The sequence below is a fragment of the Melanotaenia boesemani genome, chromosome 4 (assembly GCF_017639745.1).
Source record: "Melanotaenia boesemani isolate fMelBoe1 chromosome 4, fMelBoe1.pri, whole genome shotgun sequence".
Taxonomy (NCBI): domain Eukaryota; kingdom Metazoa; phylum Chordata; class Actinopteri; order Atheriniformes; family Melanotaeniidae; genus Melanotaenia; species Melanotaenia boesemani.
Genome location: NC_055685.1, coordinates 23558768 through 23568669, shown reverse-complemented (window position 1 = coordinate 23568669; position 9902 = coordinate 23558768).

Sequence of the window (9902 nt, the reverse complement as noted above, 5' to 3'; positions counted from 1 at the left end):
AAAAAAAAACTGTGCATGACTCTTTCTTACACAAGTGCTGTGTTGACACCGGAATGTTTTCTGAAACTAATGAGGAATTAATCAAATAATGGAGGTTGTGTTTTCAGCAGTACTGGTCTGTTAGCAACATAACTCAAACGTTATTAAAGTATTATGAAGTATTACATTTTCAGGAAATGTCAGAAATAGAATAAGGAACAAATGATCAGATTTTGTGCGTATTTTAACAACAAAGACATGTCTGAAAAGTGCTGCAAATTAACATCAACAATACTGTTGGGATTTGTGTTTGGGTCCTCTTTCCACCTAGCTCTCCTGAGTGGCTGATTACTGGACACAGGTGCTCCTTATTTGGCTCCAGCATAACACCTGAGATTGCGGTATAGTATGGCTACGGCCACCCAACAAGTGAGTTCTTTTTATTTTTTCCCTTCAAGTGATTTTGTCTGTTTTTGTCCCTCTCAGTTCAGTTTAAGCCAACTGCCTGATCTTTTGTTCCCTGGATTCAGCCACCTGAGTTTCTGCACATTGGAAGATCCCCAGCCACTCTGCATTGCCACAGTCCTTCTGGACCTGGTCTTATTTCTGGATTTTTGACATTAAAACTATTTTTGCTTTTCACTCATCTATTTGTTTCTGTGAGGTTCCTGCCATCCACCTATTTGTTAAGCTGCCACCACCGTACAGATTAAAAACAAAAAAAGATAGATAAAATAAAAAGTGAAAAATTAATTAATTAAAACAATTCAAACAAACAAGTGAAAAGATAAAATAAATAAAACGGCACAGAAGACCACACAACTCATGGGGTGTTAAAACCCAGAGAGTAAAAGTGGGTCTTCAGACAAGACTTAAAGCACTGCCCTGTGGGGGCAGATGGGACATGGAGGGCTAGAGCGTTCCAGAGTCTGGGGCAGACTACGGAGAAGGCCCCATGTCCCCTCTAGTTTTAAGTCTCGTCTTAAGCACCACGAGCTGGAACTGGCCATCTGACTTCAGAGTGTGCACTGGAGTGTAAATTAGGAGGCAGTTGGTAATGTATTTAGAGGGCCAGTCCATTTTAAAGCTTTAATACAATAAAATCTTAAAGTCAATTCTAAAACATACAGGCATTAGTATTAAGGTAGGTACGCTTCGACAGTATAAATTAATGAAAGTTTCTATTATTAGGCTTTTATAAAAGTGAAGAGCTTAAAATACTTTAAATGTAGGCCTATAATTTCAATGAAAAATACATATAATACATATATAAAATGAAAGTTGTTTTTTTTTTTTTTTCATGAGATACAGCTGACAGAAGCCTCAAAACAAGTACAGCTGTTAGACACCAACTTGAAGGTAGGATGGATTTATGGACGTGTTCTTTCTGCACACTGAAATGACATTTTCGTGTTGTGTGCATGCGTGGAGTGAGCTGTGGAAAAATGCTGCTCAGACACAAATCAGTGCCTGATCAACCCCGGCTGGGTCGCCCATGTGAGGGTGTATGATGTTTCGACCTGAAACAGCTGATGACCCTGGAAAACATCACTGATGATGTATCTGAGTGCATCAGAAGATGTGTTCTATAAACATTAAGTAAGGTGCTGCAACTGGTATTTAACTAATAGTTAAAATAACTAAAGTACCTAAATAATATTCTATAAGATGGCAGACCTGTTTATTAATTAATTTAAATAAACCAAAATATTTAAACAATGACTAAGATTACAGTAGCATAACAACATGGATGGCTATGGGTGACCTAAAGTTGTCCTAAGCTTTATCTAAAAGGAACGTTTTAAGCCTAAAATCATTAGACAAGTTTCCAACAGGTTTACTGATATAAGAACATTGATTTGAAATGAAACAAAAACCTACAATAAAAATACACCATCCTGATTATCACATGTTTATCCTAATGCTTTTCAGTCTCTTATTGTCATAGACTGAACGGAAAACACAAAATATTGCAAATATAAAAGTGTTTCCCGGCCAGCATGCTTATCAAAACAATGACACAAACATCAACAGCCTTGTGGTAAATTAATAAAACATTTTCAGCTGACAAATGATATATTTCCAAATAGACTATCAGCACCATCTGTAACAAAAGACAGAAAAAAAGACCTAATTCCAATTTACTGTGAAACAGGTATGTCCCAAAAAGTTTGACTGTTTTTATAAAACACACAAATACAGACATTTAATCCGTTATTTCTTTTTGTCTTTTTAAAGATGAAGGAATCTGCTGCTGTCTCAGGGGCTGACCCAGAAGCCTGCATATACAGAAGCTACTGTATGTAATTAGTCTAATAGTTTATGTTAAAATAGATTCTGGTTCAATTTAATACACTTGTTTATCCTGGATTTTTAATAACTAATTTAATGTACTGACAGGAAATCATGATAACATCACAAGTCAGTTCCAGGCTCTTTTTAGACCTAAGTTCAATTTGAAACTGATGTATATTTGTGAGCACTGTCCTTTTTATGAAGTTCATGGAAAACACCACTCAAACCAGACTCACTCAAGCAGTGTTCATTTATCTCATATCATATATTTTATCTCAAATTCTCTTTTTTGGAGAGAAATCTGCAAAATTATAAGACCTGGAGTGTCAAAGAGCTGGATTTTATAAGTTTTATTCATTGCAAGATGTTTCCATCTGCAGAAAACAAAGAAAACACTTACTGCAGTGCATCATTTGTAAAGATAGACAAGGTGAATCAAGTCATCTGAAGAACTGAATGTAAGAACAACTTGAGCATAGAAAGGATATCATCCAGAGTAAAGTTCTAGCACAGACGCACTCATCAGCAGTGCAGAGACACAACATAGAAAATCAAGGAAAATTCACAGTTAAGTGATACAGTCTCATGGCTCCTCGCTCATGGTCATTCACTTTGTAATTAAAGCTTAAGTATTTTACCACAATTCAACAGGGCGTTAATACAGATTAAATGTATTACCATAAAGGAAAAAACAAAGCAAAACTAAAGTGTCCAGAATTACAAACAGCAGAAAAATAAAACAAATGACTTGAACCAGAGGATGCATATTTCAGAAGCATCTGCATTTCCTCAGCAGTGAATTTGTGAAAAAGAGAGGTTCCCAACATTTCACATCTGTGAAGGGATCTTTATGACCCTAAATAGTCTTCTTTGTCACCATAGCCACAGTCAACACTGAAGTCTTCATGTGTACAGAAGAACTCATTGTCAAATTGTATGGATATAGTTATTAATCCATCTAAAACTACAACAATGAATACAGATACAATAACATGATCAAACTAAAAATAATTCTAATTATTAATTTATAATTGTTGTAATTGCAGAAACTGCTGCAATTACCAGCGTCATGGTAATTTTAAATGACCATGAATGTACTGTATATATACACGAGTATGTATTCTTCAACTCTGTCCAAAGTTGAAGAAAATTAGATAATAAATATCTTAAGTTAATGCAAAAATAAGACATCAACAGACTAGAATGAAATTGACATGGCAATACTCAAAAAGGCTATGCTATGAATTTCTAAATGGTTAACACGTATCTGCAATTTATCATCTCAAACTGTCACATTTCCAAGTAAAATGAAAATTGCAAAAGTTACACTATTTTTCAAAATAGGAGACTAACACCAATTTACAAATTACAGGCTCGTTTCATTGCTGTCACAGTTTTCTAAAATCTTGGAAAAGTTATTTATTAAAAGATTGGATAAATTTATTGACAAACATGATATTTTATCAAACTGTCAGTATAGATGTAGAAAAAACAGATCAACATCTTTGGTGATGATGCATGTAATATAGGAAATAACTAACTGTATAGATCAGGAACTTTTTGCAGCAGGAGTATTTATTAACCTCAAAAACACTTTTGACACTATTGGCCATGGTATTTTGATGAATAAATTGAAGCAGTATGTGGTGAGAAGGGTTGTGCTGAAATGAATATGGAGCTATTTAACAAAGAAGCAACAGTATGTGAGGATTAGTGAACACAAGTCAGATTGTTTGGACATTGTTTGTGGAGTCACCCAGGGTTCAGTGTTGGGGCCAATAGTTTTTATTCTCTACATAAATGATATTTGGAAAGTTTCTGATATTTTAAAATCTGCCCTATTTGCAGATGGTACCAATGTTCTATGCACTGGAGAAGACTTGCATCAGGTTCTAGGAAAAATCACACAGGAAATAAAGTAATAAATTTTCAGTCAATTTAAATGAAACAAAAATCATGTTATTTGGAAACTGTAGTACAGATATTGGGAGACAAGTAAAGATAGAGGATGTAATAATTGAAAGGGTATATGATTACAAACTTCTTTGTGTGATTATCAACCACAGAATATGCTGGAAATCATTTCAAGTTTGTTCAGACAAAAATGAATGAAGAAACATTCCATCCATCATTTGTCTGCCGCTTATCTGGAGTCGGGTTGTGGGGGCAGCTGCCTAAGCAGGGAAACCCAGACTTTCCTCTCCCTGGCAGATGTGAAGCCTCTGAGGCTGCAGTAACAATGGTGTGCCGAGTGCCAAGAATACAGTGATCATTTTCCTGTTATTCCTCAATATAACCTGCTGTTAATAGCTGGAAGTCATTGGATCCTTCACTGGGTTTGAGTTTGGTACTGTACTGATTAATCCCCCTTGTGACAAGACTTCCCCCACCCAGCATGCCCATAACTCAAATACTGTAATGTAAATCTAAAACTGATAGAGACATAAATACTGTGATGAAGCAGAATGCATCCCATACAGTAGGCATTAATTTAGCTTAATATCAGAAGTTTGTGTTTGTTTTCACATTTTTAATGTCTCTCTTTTCTGTGAGATAATTCCTGCTGCTTCTCATACAGACATTAAAGATGGGTTGATTTCAAAAGATCATGTATGTGGATGTAACATATAGTCCTCCAGGGCTGAAGTAAATTTCCATTTTAAATTATCTGATTTCAGCTACTTCCAGTATGATCACACTGCTGAACAAAGTCCAGATTTTTTTCTTATCTGAACCTTAACTGTGGCTTAACAAATGAACTACAGACCAAATTCACCATCAGAGGGCTGTTTATCTGCACAGAAAGGCATGGCTGGAATATAATGAATTGCAAGCAAATATTAAGTGTAAACTAACTGTTTACACTTTGCAGTGTTTCAGGTGTTGGGAAGACCCTCTTCTACATTATTCCACTTCAGCAGGACCTTGATCTTACTCCACTGCCTTCTGATGCAACTGAATTTAAAAAAATGCCAAACGCTGCATGCTATGTCTACATAAGACATAATGGCCATACAATACCACTTAAAAGTTTGGATCTACTCCATCCATCCATCCATCCATTCATCCATCTTCTATACTGCTTAGTCCAATTCAGGGTCACTGGGAAGCTGGAGCCTATCCCAGCAGTTTACAGGTGAGAAGCAGAGTACACCCTGGACAGCTCGCCAGTTCATTGTAGGGTATAGAGAGACAAATAACCAATTAGGCAAGGGCAAGGCAGTTTATTTGTATAGCACATTTCATGTACAGGACGATTCAAAGTGGTTTACATAAAACAAATATTTAGAACAGTAAAAGGCATCAACACATAATCAATGCACAAATACAATAAAATAATAAATTACATTAAAATGATTAAAAGCAAGATAAGTTAAAAAAGTTACCGTGCAGGTTTCATGCATAGGCGCATGAGAAAAGAAATGTTTTTAACCTGGATTTAAAAATGTCTACATTTGGGGAAAGTTTAATCTCCACTGGCAGTTTGTTCCATTTGTTTGCAGCATAACAGCTAAATGCTGCTTCTCCATGTTTAGTCTGTACTCTGGTCTGGACTAGTTGACCAGAGTCTTTGGATCTAAGAGCTCTGCTAGGTTTATATTCTCTGAACATATCACAGATGTATTCTGGGCCTAAACCATTTTGGGATTTGTAAACAATGAGAAGGGTTTTAAAATCTATTCTGTGACTGACTGGAAGCCAGTGTAAAGATTTCAAAACTGGTGTGATGTGTTCAGATTAGCCTAATATACGTCTTTGGACGATGGGAGTAAGCCAGAGTACCCATAGAGAACCCACGCATACATGGGGAAAACATGCAAACGCTGCACAGAGAGGCCACTGTTCAAACCCCTCAAGTTTGGATATACTCATTAACAGTGTTGGGGGTAACGCGTTACAAAGGTAACTCGTTACTCTAATATACTACGTTTGGCAGTAACGAAGTAATACAACGCGTTACTAACTATATTTTGGTAATATTATTACAGTAAATGAGTCCGGTAATGCGTTACAATCCCAACTGTCAGTATAAACATCAGACAAATAAATAATAAAACAACCATCGCGCAACAGCCGAAAATAAATATGAAGTAGAAGAAGAAGAAGAAGAGGAAGAAGAAGAAGACGAGGGCGGCGGCTTTAAATTAACAGAAGAAGAAGAAGAAAAGGACGAGGAATGATGGCAACCGACTCGACATTTTCTAAGTGGGTTTACTCTCACTATTTTGAATACATCAGAGAAATCGAAAAGAACAATGAGGTGTAGAACAAGAGTTTGTATCACATCATGTCGTTTAATTCTTCCATATCATTACATTATTGTAATTCAGCAGTTCATATTAACAACTACTTTCTGATGCAACCTCATTAGACTTTGTTGCCACACACATACTATAATAATGAGGAACTACATTTAAATGAGAACTATTCACCATGACAAAATATTGCGCACCTTCATTGCGTAATGCCTTGTCCTAAATGCTTATTTTGGTGAAAAGTAACTGAAAAGTAATATGTTACTTATTACTTTATACAGAGAGTAATATTGTAAAGAAATGTATTACTTAAAATTGAAAGTAACTGGTAATGTGAAATATATTACACTTGGGAAGTAACTTTCCCAACACTGCTCATTAAGAAATTGTTAGGTGTGTCCAAACCTTTGACCGGTACTGTATATAATTTTGTAATTTTTCTGACTTGAACACAGTCTAAATAAGAAAACATGTAAGGCTTAGCTGCTAGAAAAAAACATGTCAAATACTTGTGCTTTCAATAATATATAACAAACAAACAAACAAAAATACATTAGATTATATACAACATTGCTATAGTTTCTAAAAAAGCCCATCAGAAAAAGTGCCAATGTCTTTCTGAAGGTGTTTCACGAAAACGTATGGAGCACAGAGTAAGAGTAGACTGTTCGAGGAATCTAGTAGGCAGTCTTCTTCAACACTGTGAAGCAGCTGTAATAAACTTTTATTACGGCCATCCAGGTGTTACTCCACAAGCACTCAGCTGCAACATTAACAATATCAACCGAAAATAAGAAAAACAATCACTTTTAGAACTGCACTTGTTTAATTATTTTAGATAACTATTCAATTAAAAATGGCAAAAGCAAAGACTTAATAATTTCAGGTGGTTTTGACTAAAGCTGAAACCTGCAAAATTTGATGGTTATATTTTATGAATGATTGTTTATTAATAAAATATTCATTAATACACCATTTGTGAACAAAGAGTCCAGCGACCTGAAATGGGAATTATCAAATATGGACAATCATTCTGCAGTTTTATATACTTCCCAAATGATTTATCGAGGTGATTTTAATACCTGCCATTTTAGCACTACTTGTGTTTTCTTCAGGTATTCCTTACTTTCCAGTTTAGCAACTTCTTTTCTTTTTTTCCCTGTTTGCATTAGTGAAGATGGTGTGCTACAGAGGCTTGCAGGACAGGTAGATACAAGTAGAGATTTTATTATATGCCTCACCAGAAATGACCTTGTTCAGAGAAGCTTCCTTTACGACGACAGAAGAAGGCCTCCCCAGCTTACAAACTCCATGTGACTTTAATTGGAGAGGCTGGATTTGATACTGGTGCCTTAAGCAAAGAGTTTTTGACTGGTAATGTCATGTAATATGTAACAAGCTCACATACTGAACACTAATGATCTGTTTTGTGTGTATTATAAACCTGTATTATATATCATCCTGTTTCGTGTAAATAATTAATGGTATGAGTGATGACTGTTTCAGGGATGTGGAAAAAGGGAAAATGTTCTATCTATGTTCAATCCAAAATAGCTAAACAATACACAGTGTATATCAGACTTAACACAATAATTAGATGTTTTTTCTTTCCTTTTAGTGGACCTGCACTGAGCAGAGCTGACAGGAAGTGCCTTTTTTTAAAGTTCCTTTCTGTTTTTAAGCAGGAAGTTACTGGCAGGGTGGAATTTTAGAGGAGTGTGAACAATGGTCAGAGGGTTGTTTGCTGCCCTCTGCCTTTCTTGGAAAAGATTGTCATTTTCTGCTGCCAAAGACGATCTAAATCGATTCTACAAATCTCCTTTCACATAACAAGTTTTATGGTTGACTTTTCTTGATAATGTATCAGTTTGTTGTCAGATTGCTGGTTAAATATTTTGGGGTTGGCCCCATCAACATTCATCATCATTCACAGATGCCAATGGATGTTTTTGAATAACTTAGATGAGCTGACCTTGTGAACTTTCACAAGGTCAGCTTGCTGAACAAGTAGTTTCAATTTTAAATCAATTTCTTTTTATTTTATCATAGCCCTTTTAAATATTTTTTGGTATTTGTGTATTTGTGACTGATTGTTTTTACTGCTGGCTGTACAGCAATTTACCCTCATGGGATAATAATGATTCCTTAAACCTTGAACTTTCAAACAGCTAAATCTTTGCAAAGCTCTGTACTTCTCAGTTATCACAAGACTGGAATGACTACTATTCTTTGTTTTGGCCCTGAAGCTGGCGGTAGCAGAAAGCATGTTTACTTGTTAAGTACATTTCACGTACAAGACATTTCAAAGTGCTTTACGTGAATAGTGTGTACCACGAGGCCCTGAGATTCATCACCAACTACGATCCCCTTACACACCATTGTATACTCTATTCTAAGATTAACTAGACGTTTTTATGTGCTTAATGCCTCGGTCACTGGGATGTGTTTATTTACAAAAACATTCTGGTTATCATTCTGTCCTATTTGTTTTGTTTTTTAACGAAACAAGGAAGTCACAATATATGGTGTTGTAGAAAAATTACCAAGAGTCTGGAATGAGTAAAAGTATATAAGGTTTATTTACAGGAGAAGTATTGAATAAAGAATTACTTGCAAGTAATGCGAGTGGTCATCCCAACTCGCGTGAAGTCGGGAGAGACTCTGGGGATTCATCAAAGAAAAACAGTTTTATTCAGCTGGTCCCCAGATGAAGGTCAAACAGTAAAATAATAAATGAGGAATAGAAGATTGAGTGGCAGCACTTTCTTCCAGTTTTCAGACAAAGCCCGCATACCACAACAAGCTGATATCCCAAACAACAATTGCTATCTAGCAGGTGCGACAACCAGTCTCAACTCTGCCATATCAGAGCTCTGGGAAGAAAGTGGTCAGTCTGACCTCACACACGCATACACAATGAAAACTGTAACTTCAGTATTCTGTAAAATGAGAATACACAATATGAAAATGTAATAGTGAATGGATTAACAATAATAAATTAATAAAGAAAACTGTACATGTGATTATTATATGAGCATATATGAGTGATTACCATATACAGCAAAATTTCTTTCACAATGGATGCTTTGCAATTTGTTGAAATAGGCAATAAAGCATTTTTCAGCACCTAATACTTGGAATAAAATTTGCTTCTGTTCTTAGAATTACTGTGTATAGATTTTATCTTCCATTATTATGCAGCACTGTGCTTGTTGAGACGACTCACCTCTTGCCAAACAGCTTCAAAGCTTTTCTTGGCATCTTCTTCTGGTTGCTCATAGCAGTAAATTATTCAGTAAGAATAAGACAAGTCACAGTTGTTAAAGTCGGATGTCACTTTAGTGTATTAGTGTATTAGTATTGAAAACCACT